This window comes from Myotis davidii, unplaced genomic scaffold (assembly GCF_000327345.1).
Source record: "Myotis davidii unplaced genomic scaffold, ASM32734v1 scaffold595, whole genome shotgun sequence".
Lineage (NCBI taxonomy): Eukaryota > Metazoa > Chordata > Mammalia > Chiroptera > Vespertilionidae > Myotis > Myotis davidii.
This window is the reverse complement of record NW_006286790.1, coordinates 59,945-74,048: the sequence shown is the minus strand read 5'-3', so window position 1 is coordinate 74,048 and position 14,104 is coordinate 59,945. Positions and strand designations below refer to the sequence as shown.

General features: G+C 41.7%; 1 protein-coding gene across 1 annotated transcript in view; it reads right to left on the bottom strand.

The window, feature by feature from the left end:
* The window catches only part of ANKFN1 (ankyrin repeat and fibronectin type III domain containing 1), a 220,662-nt gene extending 207,221 nt beyond the window's left edge, over positions 1-13,441 (bottom strand). Inside the window, exon 1 of the mRNA XM_006758689.1 lies at positions 13,404-13,441. The gene's annotated coding sequence lies outside the window, so the exon portion shown is untranslated. The remainder of the gene's footprint in view (positions 1-13,403) is intronic.
* Between the last annotated feature and the right edge of the window lie 663 nt (positions 13,442-14,104).

The window sequence follows — 14,104 nt, the reverse complement described above, 5'->3', positions numbered from 1 at the left end:
AGAAAGTGGAAAAATTATATGGTTCTCATGATAAGCGCAGATTTAAGAAGAAAATCATTCTGCACGCTGAAAGCAGCAGATCTTTAACCTTGGCTTGGCGTTGTATTGACTTACGCTGGTTAACTACGGTGAGAATGAAACAGAACTCAAATGCATAATTGACACTTGGCTCTTGGGCCTTAAAGGCAAGGGATACCGGGGGCTTTTATAGTTTTCTTTAAATTCTTGAAATTCTTGAAATGAAAGCTCCCGTATAAATATGTATGACTACTACTCAACATTCACGTGTTAGGCTTTGACATCACTTTTGGCGATGTACTGTATTTACCAATAAGAAACTGCCTACCTTTCTCAAAAGCCTAATTAAAAATGGGAAGTTTCTTGGTTTTGTTATGGAATTATAACAACTCCCGTGATAACACGGATCACGTCAGCTAAGTCAAAATTCTGATGGCCAATTTCCCCATTTCACTTGGCTCTTGGGCCTTAAAGGCAAGGGATACTGGGGGCTTTTATAATATTCTTTCAATTCTTGAAATGAAAGCTCCCGTATAAATATGTATGACTACTACTCAACATTCACGTGTTAGGCTTTGACATCACTTTTGGCGATGTACTGTATTTACCAATAAGAAACTGCCTACCTTTCTCAAAAGCCTAATTAAAAATGGGAAGTTTCTTGGTTTTGTTATGGAATTATAACAACTCCCGTGATAACACGGATCACGTCAGCTAAGTCAAAATTCTGATGGCCAATTTCCCCATTTCGATTCATAAAATCTGTAGCATTTCTCATTAATTAACCATTTATGTAGTAGACTAAGTTATTCAAAGCATGAGTTCCAACGTGGGTGGGAGGGAAGAAAGGGGGATACAAAAGGAGTTTGTGTGTAAAGAAAATAATCAGAAAAGATTGGAAACCAATTGGGCACAGCAACAAACCTAGCCGGGCAACTTTGTAAATCGATCCTCCGCTATTAACTTGAGCTACAGCGATGGGTCAGGGCCGACTGGTGCAATTATGTCTCTGTAGGAATTTGATCTCTTTGAGATAAAAGGTCTCAGTTCAGTCTTCACTGAGGCCTGTGCCCATGATGCTCCTGTGAATGAAGTAGGTTTGCTCCAAGCAGACCCCTGTCTGGGTAGCCTGTACCCCAAGTTATGTTTCCTATATAGTTTGGCATCACCTTGCAGGTACTCCTGCCTTTCCCCGCTCATTTGATTAGAGGTGGTGGGGGGAATGTAGAAAGGAGCAGCACTGATTTCAGATGCCTGCTTTTGGATCAATGTTTTCTTCCACAAAGTGATGCTATCTTGACAGGCAGGACCGCTTCCACCTGATTCAGGGGAAGAGGCCCATTTGCTTTTTTTTCCCCTCTCTGACCTTTAGTGGGTTGATGCTGCCTGTCTTTTCTTTTAATAAATTACAACCCAGCTCTTCTATTAAAAGAGTCCATTAAGTATGACTTAGTGCTGTAGCAAAACGACAAAAACCAGTTAACTGGCACAGCTCTCGCGGGTTTGTGAAAACTTTAGAATAAAAGGGGGATTCCCCAGTTTCCCGAGAGGCGCTTTTCTCTTGATACTGTCTCTCAGCGCCCACTTCCATTTAGTCTTCATTTTAATGACATCATTAAAAGGGCCTTGGAGGTCTTCTCCTTTAAAACAGTGTGAATAGAATGACGTATCTTGATAATAGATACAACAGGAGTACTTTAAGCGTTTGCTATCAGCTTTAAAACGTAACTGACAAAATTTACGAATCACAGGGAGTCATAGTCCACACGGGATTTAGGTTTCAAAGTTGGTGTGTAAAATGTACCAGTTGTCACAGTTACCAGTGCACATTCATGATACACTATGGGGTCATCTTATCATAAGTCCAGAATAACCATGGTGGCAGACAAGATCACCGTGATCACCAAGTAACGCAGTTATTTTGTGTTTAGGTGCCATGGTGTTAGAAAAACAAGAGCATCTTTAACTACTGGGATCACTCCAGTTTGTGACACCTTCACCCAAGAGAGTCTTAAAGAGGGTGAAATGAACGCTTGAGGGACCAGTAGCTCAGGCCTCCCAGTGACCCTGGGGCCTGGCAAAGGATGATGGACTGGGAAGGTGGCCACCATTGCTCACACAGTTTAACTGTCGATTTTATTTTGCATTTTGCAGAATAGTGTACCGTTAAATTTACAGATTGCAAAAACAATGAACCATGGACTATTAGAATTTAAAAACAAATGTGATTTTTTTTTTTCCTGGACCTATACCCAGCAAATTTCAAGAGGCTACAGACAAGTAAACAATAAACAACTGTTTGCTAATTCGGAGATTTGGGAATCCTGGGGAGCTTGATCTCTTTACCCTCTATTCCCTGCTAGTACTCTTTTTTAAAAAAATGTTTTTATTGATTTTTTAATTTATTTTTATTTTTATTTTTTTATTTTTATTATTTTTTTTTTTAGAGAGAGAGGAAGGGAGAGGATGAGAGAGAAATATCAATGAGAGAGAAACATCAGCTGCTTTCTGCATGACCCCTATTGGGGACTGAGCCCAAAATCTGGGCATGTGCCCTGACTAGGAATCAAACCTGTGACCTCTTGGTTCATGGATTGAGGCTCAACCATTGAGCAGCACTGACTGGGCACTGCTAGTACTCTTGGTAGAACCATGGATCTAGCAATTCTACTGAGGTTCCTTGGATCCAGTGATGTTTAGCCCTTCCCTGATGGGCTGCATTTATGAAATGACTCACCATCTAATTCCATGTATAAAGATCCAAGAAACATAATGGTGAGTGGTAGTATCACTCCCTCATTCAGCTCTCTCAGGACCCCAGGCTGTGGGTCCCTACATGCGAAGGCCTGGGAACTGTCATAATGCAATCATACTGAGTCACGGAGAGAGATTACTCTGGGCAGGAGACTTTGGGTAGGAGGCTGAGAAATCTTGCAAAAGATACCAACCCAGGAAAAATGGCTAAAGGCAGTCTCTCCTCATTTGGGGGCAAATGTTGTGGAAGAAGGTATTCCTTTAGTTATTCTCTATCTTCACCTTGTCGCCGCCACTGGAATATGAGCTCCTTAAGTGCACAGGTGTTGCCTGTTTTGATTCAGGTATTGTATCTCCACCTCGCATACCTTGCTCAGTGTCTGACCAATGGTACATGCTTGCTGCACGTTTTAAAAGTATGTTGAAGGGTACAGGTTATGAGCAGAGAAGGAAAGACAATCAATAACTTCACAGTAGTTTAAGTTACCACTCCCTTCTGCCACACTGTATGTGTGACACTCAGAATCTCCCTTTAATCAGCATCTCTCTGCTTTCTTAGCTACTGCCCCACCTCATCTCTGATAGTCTAGGGCTAAACTCTGGGGCCCACTGACTTCACCACAGTACAATGAAGTTTCATTGCACTGAACATGTATTCAAAGGCATTGAATTACAGAACGTGATAGCTGTAGAGGTTTTATGTTTTAATAAAAAAAATAACATTCTTTAAATACCCCTGTATGCAACTGGAGGTTAAAACTGTAATTTCAGATTTAAGATGGATATGTAAGGATAATTTCACAAAATAAGCTCTTTGAACATTGTTTCTCAGGGTGACATGGTGGCTCACAACCAACTTAATCTCTTAGTATAATTAGTCAGTCAATCTACCTGACAGCCTCTTGGAGCTGTGGAGTTTTAGTAAGCTGGTCCCATATTTCTGGCTTCCAATTCACACCATACCTTCTAATCTTTGTCCAACTATAACCTTGGCCTCAGATCAAGATGTGCTCCTAGTTTTCCACTATTGTGGTCCTTCTCTCAGCATCAGATCCTCTAATTTACTGTCTTTGGGTGGTTGAGTACCCAATGGTGACATTAACTCACTATAACCCCTTCTAATTGATTTGGATTTTGCTGTTGACCCTCAGCCTCCTTCTTCAAGCTTTGCTTCTTATATGCCTCATTCCCATTGTCATAAAGTATCTGGCTGAGAAGTTGACATCATGCACTGAAGATGCATTCATGTCCTACCCTTGCTCACTGACCTCTTAGCTATGCATCTTTGATATCTTTTCAATCCCTTGGATCTGGAAGATGGTCATTTGAATCTGTTTCATCTGATGCTGACATGAGAGCATTTAGGGGGAAAAGATACAATGGAAAAGGTTCCACTGGTTACCACCCACCAAATTTGGATTAGGTCTGGTTGTAAAACTCTCAAGGTGAGTTCATAATGATCCCAGTTACATTAGCACTTTCCATTGTTTGGCGTCTTTCATTCAACATTGTTTAAGGTTTATTCGTGTGGTTGCAGGTAGTTGTAGGCTCTACATTCTCATGGCTGTCTACCATTTCACTGTGTATATACCACGTGCATTTCTGCTGGGTGTCTCCATCAGAATAGAATTGCTAAGTTAGAGGGTATCCATATGTTCATTTTTTAGGGGATAATGCCAGTTCTCCACAGTGACTGGACCAAATGTCTCATCTACCAGCAGTGTGTGAGAATGCAATTGTGCTACATCCTCACCAGCACTTGCATTTTCTGTCTCTTGCTCTAGCCATTTGGTGGATATCATTTCATTATCTTTTATTTTGATCCAAATATTTGGGGTAGATGATAGAAATTCCTTGGAGGTACTTTAAACTGGTATCTTTTCATGATCTGGGCAGTGAGCTTTTACAGTGTCTTTTAAGTAGCATTGAGTCTCTCCCCATCTACTTCTCTCCTTTTAAAAGACAAGATGCTTCATAAATCAGGAATAAAGTTACTTGAGCCACTTTAAACTTACTTTATTTCAGCCTTAAAATTAACATAAAGACACAATAACCTGGTGCTTCTTATTTAAATTAACTCTAAAATAGTAAATAGTCTTATTCTAAACCATACTCTAACTTGGAGACTTTAAAGATCTCACTGTACCAACAAATTGTCCTATAACTTCTATAATGGCCATTGACAAAAAGCAGTAATAGCTGACCTTAAAGCTACCTCTTTGTGTGTTGTGGTGCCTTGAAACCCACTTTAACCCCACTGGGGGATACAGCGATCCTTGCCTCTGTGTGAAATCATGGACATCAGTAAGAGAAACATAGGCTATACATTCACTGTCTTCATGGGTCTCTCAGAACTGGGAAAACATGATCAATCCACATGTGAAAATTAGAGAAAAATAAAAATGAGTACGTCATCAATTGTTAAATGGATGCTCTAATTATAATTGCTAGAGTCATTGATAATATTTTATTATGCTATCTTGTAAATTTTTCTTTGTTTCCACACTAGACATAAGGTCAATGACGACAGAGACCACACCTATCTCCCTGATGACTGTATTCTCAGTGCTAGTATAGTGCTCAAAAATATTGATTTATGAGATTACATTGCAGGAAGATGAAATATGAGTGAGAATATGTAGCCAGGGAATAATGTTAAGATTTAAGTAGGCACAAAAGAGAAGGAGGGTTTTTTGGCTGAGAGCATGTACCTTTACACTAGTGTTTCCTTTTGTTGCTATAATCCTTTGTGTGTTTTTAATTCACATCATTATCTCAATTAATTCCCCCAGAAGACCATATACGTTTATGGGACTCAATGAAATCAATCAAGTATTCAAAAGATCTAGCCTTGTTCAAAAAGAAAATCATTAACTCCAGAGACTACAAGTAGAACATTAAAAACAAAGAGGTAAGTGGAGGGGTGAACCCTCCAGGGGAGCTTCCATCTGGAATAGGAACAAGGAAAGCCTGACATCAGAGAGGGCGAGGAGTTCAGCACCCGTGCTTTACTGGGGATTGCAATCTGAAGGTGGGCTCCCTGCTTGAACCCAGGAGGGAATGTGAGTCTTTTCAGCTTGTCAAAGGAGAAACAAAAAGGGTGTGTCGCCCATTGCCTGGGACTACAGTTATGGCCCAGGGAGATCACACACTCAGCTTATAAACAGTAACTGAGCCCAACATCACTGCGTCGGGGCTAGGATCTTGGCTGTTCCCAATATCACCATGGAGCAGGAGCATAAGCCCCTATTAAAGATTTGGTTGGACTGGGAGTCCTAGGTGGAGTGGAGGGCTGAGTAGAAGCACCACCAGAATCTTTAGATAAGGAGGAGAGAAGAGATTGGTATGGAAGGAGGGAAGGAGAGGAAAGTCTCAAAAAAAGTAAGTATACATTAATGTTCAAAGTACAAGAACACTTAATCCTAGGTAAATGTAAAGAGGAATATAATGAACCAAAAAAAGGAGAAAACTATAGTTCATTCTCATAACTAAACATAAAAAATTTAAATAGAATAGGTAAAAATTGTATTACTAATGTATTTTCAAAGACCAGTAGGAATGCAATGATGGTTTAACATCAGAAAATCTATGAGTATAATCTATCACACAAATAGATTAAAGGAATGAAACTAAACTATTATCTCAATAGATACAGAATACTTGATAAAATTCAACACACGGTCTTGATTTTTAAAAAGATGTTACACTTATTGTAGCTACATGGTGTAAGTATCATGTAAAGGTACTGACCATCCCTTCCTACTCCCATGTCCAGTGATGTCATGTTGGTTACTGGGAACTGGCCATGGCAGGAGTATTTACGCCAAATAAATCAATAAATACTACAAATCAAGGCTTGATTTAATGTCTTGTTGTTTGTTTAGAATTTAACAAAGGATGTAGAAAACATTAATAATGTGTATTAAGCAAAAAGGAGTGTTGTGTCTATAGCTGTTATGCTGTGACTAGCATAGACACTCGAGGAAGTATTCCATAGAATTAAACACTGTTACCCAACTTAGCAAAGAAGTCGCTCAAATTGCAGATGAGCAAGTGGATCTGTAACATGCATCTTGGTTGTTTCACTTTGTCCCACTTATTAACATAAATAAAAATATCCACCACATCTATGTGTAAACTACACTTACTCATCCGCTGCAGCCATAGGTTGGCTACGGATACAGGAGTTCAGCAAAACTCAAAGAAAGCATTTTGTGAGAATCAGTTGGCCAAATGGAATTTACAAGAAAGGGTATTTCATTCTTCTTAATTACATATTTTATTTTTATTATTATATTATTTGTAAGTTGTATGCCACACAGCCATTAATCAATAAACTTTATAAGTATATTACGTATGTAATTATTTTTCCAGAAGAAGCCTGGAAGGGCCACATTGAAATTACATAGGAAATGAAACTGTTGGAGACAGAAAATAGTAGTCTAGTAATTTATTAATCCTGGAGAATTGGGCATTGCTAGGAGAGAAGAGGTAAGTGAGGAAAAAGGCAACACAAACTAGGATTTTTTTAGTAGAGAGCAGTGGTGGGAGAGAGGCAAGGTTTTTGTGCAATTACCAGGAGGGATTTGGGTAAAGAAATCTTTGTATATTTTGCTGTGAAATGTACTCTAATTCCCCTTTGAGGGACTTTAATAAAAATTTACATTGTTTTCATCTGTTTAGATGTTTGTGTTTCTTTCAAATAAATACCTAAACTTAGATGGGCCACGAAGTCGTCGAATTATGTTTACATTACACAAGGTAATTTGATAATGAAATTATGTGGAGTTAATCTGGGTTCACTGTAAACAAATTACGCCCAACTCATCTTAGGATAGGGTAGTCACACCAATATACCTTGAAATAACAACAAAAGCAACAATAATACAACTGTTTCTACGATTAAATATTGTTTTTGTATTATTGGTATTCTTTTCATGGATTAATGAACTTAATCATAACAACACCCTTATGAGGCAGACAGCAAACCTGAGAAGTGGAGTAAGTTGCTCCGAAGCACATAGCCAGCAAAGTCTAGTAAGATCAGAAGCCAGGCACTCAAGCTCGAAGGTGGCCCTGTTAGCGTGTTAACAGTGCTAAGCTACAAAACCACCAAGCAGTAGCAATACAGCAGAATACTCATCTTGTTCTTCATTTCTAAGAATTGATTTCACTGCTATCACAGACATTCCTCTAAAGATAGCTCTCTGTCAGGCGGCGGGAAAGCTGCCTGTATCTGATTTCGTTGTCTAATTCCATAAAAGCATTTATTGAGCATCTGGTTGTTCAACGGAATGTCACAGCCATTTCAGGAGAGACGGAGATGAATAAAACATGACTCGACCGCCGAGGAGCTTAAAATACAGATACTCACTGTTTTTATCACTCTTTTAAATGAAGTCAGGAGACAAATCAAATATGTCATGAAACTGGGACAGGATTTAAAATAACGCAAATTAAAAAAGCTCCTAACAGTTTGCACCAAGATTTTGAAAATAAGAAGCATCGCAGAGACAAATGCAAAGGTTTGCGTTACATTCAAAACCCAGTGCATAAATACGCGACTGGAAAAAAAAACCTGCTTTTATGGAAGCTTTTATATAACATATCTAGAGGTTTTAAGGTTAACCTGGGATGATAGGAGAGCTTTTTGTTCTGGGCGCTGTGGTAGTCAGCCATCGGGGCAGTAGTCTCTTAGGTTCAGGCTGTGACATTAAGAGGGACATTGAAGAAAGTGACTGGGACAAATGAAAAAGGACAACTCAACCAAGTCACAGGAAGAATGTCTGAGGGAATGGGGATGTTAAGCCTGGACAAGGACGACCCAGAGAGCATAGGGAATCAGATTCCAAAGGACTTGGAGGATTGTCATATCAACTTCGGAGCTGCCTCAGAGGCAAACCAACCAGTCCCCTTGAAGGTTATCTCAGGTCAGCAGGAGAAAGTTTGAAGGTTGAGCTATAAACAAGTGGATTTGGCTTCCCTGGGCTCCGGAAAGAGCTCCCAAAGAGGGTGTCGTGAGGAGGATGGTGTGTGTGTGTGTGGGGGGGGTGCTTTGGAACTGCCCCAGGTTGAAAGCATCTTCCAACATTCAATCCCATGACTTCCAAAGGCACAAACAGTTCCCGAAACACACACACACACACACACACACACACACACAGGAAGAAGGTCATAGTTTCCCCAATATGCAAAAACTATCCAATTAACATGAGTAGTCCTTATCTTTCTATTTCTCTTAGAGGCAAACGTAACAGTGACATTTAGGTCATGAAAGGAGAAGAAAGAAGTGGCCTGGATGCATAGAAAGCCATGAACTATGGGCCGGAGTCCCGGATTCCACTCCAGGGAGAACAGGGGGCTGTGTTGATATAAAGAAGTGAACAGAGAAGGAATACAAGATTGATGCTGGATGCAACTTTAATCCTCACCTGAGGATATTTTCCTACTGACTTTTAGAGAGAGTGGAAGGAAGGGGGAGAGACAGAGAGAGAGAAACATCAGTGTGAAAGAGACACGTGGATTGGTTATCTCCTGCATGGACCCCGACCAGGGCTGGGGATCGAGCCTGCAACCGAGGTACCTGCCCTTGACTAGAGTCAAACCCAAGACCCTTCAGTCCTGGGGCTGGTGCTCTATCCACTGAGCCACACTGGCTTGGGCTGGGTGCAACTTTAAGTCCTTCAGCCCAATGCGCAGCGGTCATAAACTAAGCAAACACAGTGGGCAAACCCTTTCCTGCGCTGATGACTAGGAATAGGACAAGTGACTGTGGCCTAAACGCTGAGAGGGAGCCCTGCCTCTGGAGTGCGGGCCACGGACCTCTGACTTCGCTGCAGAGAGCATACAGCCTCGAGGAAAACACAGTAATGCAGCTGGGATGAGCGCAAGAATATTCTCGGACAGGGATCTCCAGGCAATTTACAGAAACCAACTTGATGTCATTGGCAAGCGAACACCGAGAGGTGGAATATTTAGAGAGCATCCCACCAAGGCCAGAGGCAGCCCCAGGGGCCAGGAGAAGCAGCTGGGATATTTAGCCTGGACAAGGCTCTACCCTTGCTGACTGCAGGTGGAAGAGGAAGAGACTGAGACCCAATCCAAGCAGAGCTCAGTGGAGAGTCAAGAAGGCTTCAAGGGAACAGACGTTGGCCTAGCCGACCACAGCCCCGATGAAATCCCTACCACGCCACGCAATTTATTAACAGTTGTTTCTTCCCCCCACTAACCAACCAGCGTCCACTAGTCTCAGGCATTCTGTCTGACTTATTTCATTAACATTTCCTTCTTTTTCTGGAGTGGTCGGAGACCAGAGAATTTCTCTCTCCTCCCTCCTCCGGCCCCTCCCCCACCAGTGGGGCATTGAATGAGAGCCAGAGTGTTGTCTGCGTAAAGAGAAATTGCAAAACCACAAATTGCAGAAAATCGTTACTGCCAAAACTCGAAAGGAACACACAATATCACCAGGCCTCTTAAAAAGCAATTGCGCATTTTACGGGCCTCTGGATAATTCAGGTTCGTTTGGCAACTTTCTCACCCCTACCACCCAGAAGACAATCCTCCTCCACCAGAGGCCGTGGCCCCAAAGACTATGTGTGGTTGAAAAGAAACAAAAAAATGTGGGCTCGAGTCTTTCCAGGGGCCCAATCTGGCCCAGTGCGGTTCTATTTTCTTCTATGATGCAGTATTTATGTTAAGGCCCAACGTGTGCCCTCAGGGACCCAGGGACTCCCACTAAAACAGAGTGAGCCTCCAGTAATCTGATCAGAAATCCCTAAAAGATACAAAACATCGTTGGATGGGAACATCTTTCGGAAACATCATCTGATGTGATCATCCAGCAACCCTGCGATGGAAGCAGGAACAGCGTTTTCCTTTTCCCTCCTCCCACCCGTAATAAAGATTCTTAGAAATGAAGGGGTTAGTAACATTCCCCCAAAGCATCCAGTTTCTAAGGGGTTGATCAGGGACTCAGACAGGAGCCTTCTGATGTTTGGTCATGAGTTTCCTTCTATCAACTGCCCTCTTTCTCTCTGGAGGTACATCTATATCAGTGGTTCTCAACCTTCCTAATGCCGCGACCCTTTCATACAGTTCCTCATGTTGTGGTGACCCCCAACCATAATTTTCGTTGCTACTTCATAACTGTAATGTTGCTACTGTTATGAATCGTCATGTAAATATCTGACATGCAGGATGTATTTTCATTGTTACAAACTGAACATAATTAAAGCATAGTGATTAATCACAAAAACAGTATGTCATTATATATTCAATATGTGTTTTCCGATGGTCTTAGGCGACCCCTGTGAAAGGGTCGTTCGATCCCCAAAGGGGTCTCGACCCACAGGCTGAGAACCGCTGCTCTATATCTATTCCTTCCTGACCTGGCTAAGATTATCCTCCCTCAGTGGCCTCGGGGTTTTATGGGGCCCATACACTTTTCCAGGGCCCTTACTTTGGGTTTTTTTGTGTGTTTTTGTTTTTTAATATATTTTATTGATTTTTTACAGAGAGGAAGGGAGTGGGATAGAGAGTTAGAAACATCGATCAGCTGCCTCCTGCACACTCCCCACAGGGTATGTGCCCGCAGCCAAGGTACATGCCCTTGACCGGAATCGAACCTGGGACCTTTGAGTCCGCAGGCCAACGCTCTATCCACTGAGCCAAACCGGTCAGGGCAATTACTTTGAAAGCTTCCAGCCATTCACCTAGATCAGGGCTCGTCTGAATGGGGCGCTGATGAGGCTGTTAACATTTGCATTAGTTGTCTAATGCGATCATCATTAGGAATAATGTCACCCCCAGAAGGGGCTGATCCAGTCCGGTTGCCAAAACGAACCCAAGTCACAATTGCCTGGTGATTTGAATGTGTTTCCATGATAGCACGGGTCAGACCAAGTTTCTACCAGTTATGCAGAGATGATGAGAAAGAGGTATGTTGACCCATTTTGTCTGGGTAGTGTAAACTCCTAGCCTATATGTTCTTCTCAGAATATTTTCTAGTATAAGAGGTCACCAACCACTTTGTATTTCCCTGAGAAAAAAACGTGAAAATAAAGCAATCACAAATTCACCCCTCTAAGGTGAAATGGCTGGCCGTCTCCCCTCCCCACCCCTCAAATCCGGGACAATAAAGGTGCTTTCGACTGAAACCGTGACAACGAGATCTTGAGGTAATTGTCCTAAATGTGTTTCTAGTTGCGTATTTGCACAGAATGATTTAAAATGCAGCTTTAAATTGCCATCCACCTAATGTTCGCCGTGAACACATAGCAACTATTTTTTAGGATTTAAAATTAAATCCTTAAAAAGCAGTGGTAAACCTACATAAGCAGAAACTGTGTGATGAAAGAGCTACGAAATAAACAAAGTAAACACAGACACTTTCTCCTGAACAGTTTCCACATTCAAAAGAGAAAATACGGTCAAAGGTGAACACTTGTACAAACACAATACGCATGACAGTGCTGCTCATTAAAGTCTAACATGACTCCATCCATGAAAGCTGCTTAAAATATTCATAACATGCAGGTGTCTTGACAATGCAATACAGAACACAGCAGTATCCTGCAGAGACTGACTTTCCAAAATATCCCTGTGAATGCTTAATACTTTGATGTAATATTTGAGTGGTTTTAAGGATGAATGTTTCTTGTGCTGATGTTTGAATATCTGTATGTAGCACTGGGATCAATTTATTCTAGAGCGTATATAAACTTTCTTTTTATTAAAAAGAGGCAAGAAACATTCTCATACTCATTCCCAATTATTTCCAATCACGTAGACCAACCTCTAAAATACTCAAAACTCCCTGCTCAAACCCGGTGTAATTTTATTGGGTCTTTAGAATAGAGGGAGTTTGGAATTTGGGTACGGACACTGGCGATGCCAAGAGTAAAGCAACATAATAGTTTCGTTCTAGAAAGAACACTGGTTTACAGAGCAGGCTCAATGCAATACCCACGGGAAGGAATTACCAAGATACCGACAATGCTATTCAACCTGAAACAGCCCGTGACTGCGAGGAGCAGCTGGGCAGAGAGTAATACATTCGGCAGCCATGAGAGAGAACCTGCATATTCAAATGTTTGCTGTCCGAGGGTCATAATGTCTAAAAGAATATTGCCTAATTTTTCCTCTGCACTTTATCTAAAAAATATTTTTAAACTTATTTTTATTGATTTCAGAGAAAAAGGGAGAGGGAGAGATAGAAACATCAATGATGAGAGAAAATCATTGATTGGCTGCCTCCTGTGCACCCCCTACCAGGGATCAAGCCCACAGCCCAGGCATGTACTCTTGACCGAAATTGAACCTGTGACCCTTCAGTCCACAGGCCAACACTCTATCCACTGAGCCAAAGTGGCTAGGGCTCCTCTGCACTTTTTACTAGCTTTTTAGATGCAGTATAGTCGCAGCCCTGATCAAGTGCAATTTGCTTCTCAAACAGTTTATAAAATGCTCTGCAGTGCTCTACAGATCAAGGGTAGGGAAGGTAGTTCCAATCGTGGCCATGTTTGTGAAGCCGGACTTTAAAAGTGGAATGATGTGAGAGGGAGCCTTAATGATTGGGGCGTTTTCAGGATGATAGCAGAGAAGTAGACATTGCAAGGAGGAAATGTACTTACATTTTGCTGCAGGTGAAGTGTCTGTCTTTGAAGGGTAGCCTCTGAAACAGAGAGAGAAAAGTGCATTACAAAATTGTACAGTCACCACCTCAAAATGAAAAAGAGTGAATTGCCCTTGAAGGTCCAGCCACTGACTGAGAAAAATGAGAAATCTAGAGATGAAAACATATTTAATGGGAAACTTCTTAGAGGTACAAGAAGCTTTAGCCCAGAGAGAAAACACGGGAGGAACGGTAGCATCTCATTTCATGCTCAGCTCCCCGCCCTGCACATCCTAGAGTTTCAAGATCACTGGAAGCTGATGTTGTGTCCCAGGTGCGATCCTGGCAAGAGGAAACCTGAGAGTCTAGGGCCCAGTTCAATGGCTTAAAGCAGCGGTCACCAACCTTTCGGATGCCACGGACCACCAGTTGTCGACCGCTGGCTTAGAATCATCCTTCTCTTGCTTCTGGTTCACACGGACATTGGACATGTTCTTATAGGCCCAGTTCTAACACATTGTTCCGCTAAATGAAACTCCTCCTAAAGGCTATGATTTTCTCAATTCATGCTTGTTGGGATAAGTGGACAAGTTTCTTTTCCAAGAAACAGAGAGTGTTTCTGGGGAGTAGTGTTTCCAGAAGGCAGTGAAAAGAGAGAAACAATTAGATTGTCTGTGCTTGAGAAGCACTTGCCAATTGTGTAGGCCAGTGGTCGGCAAA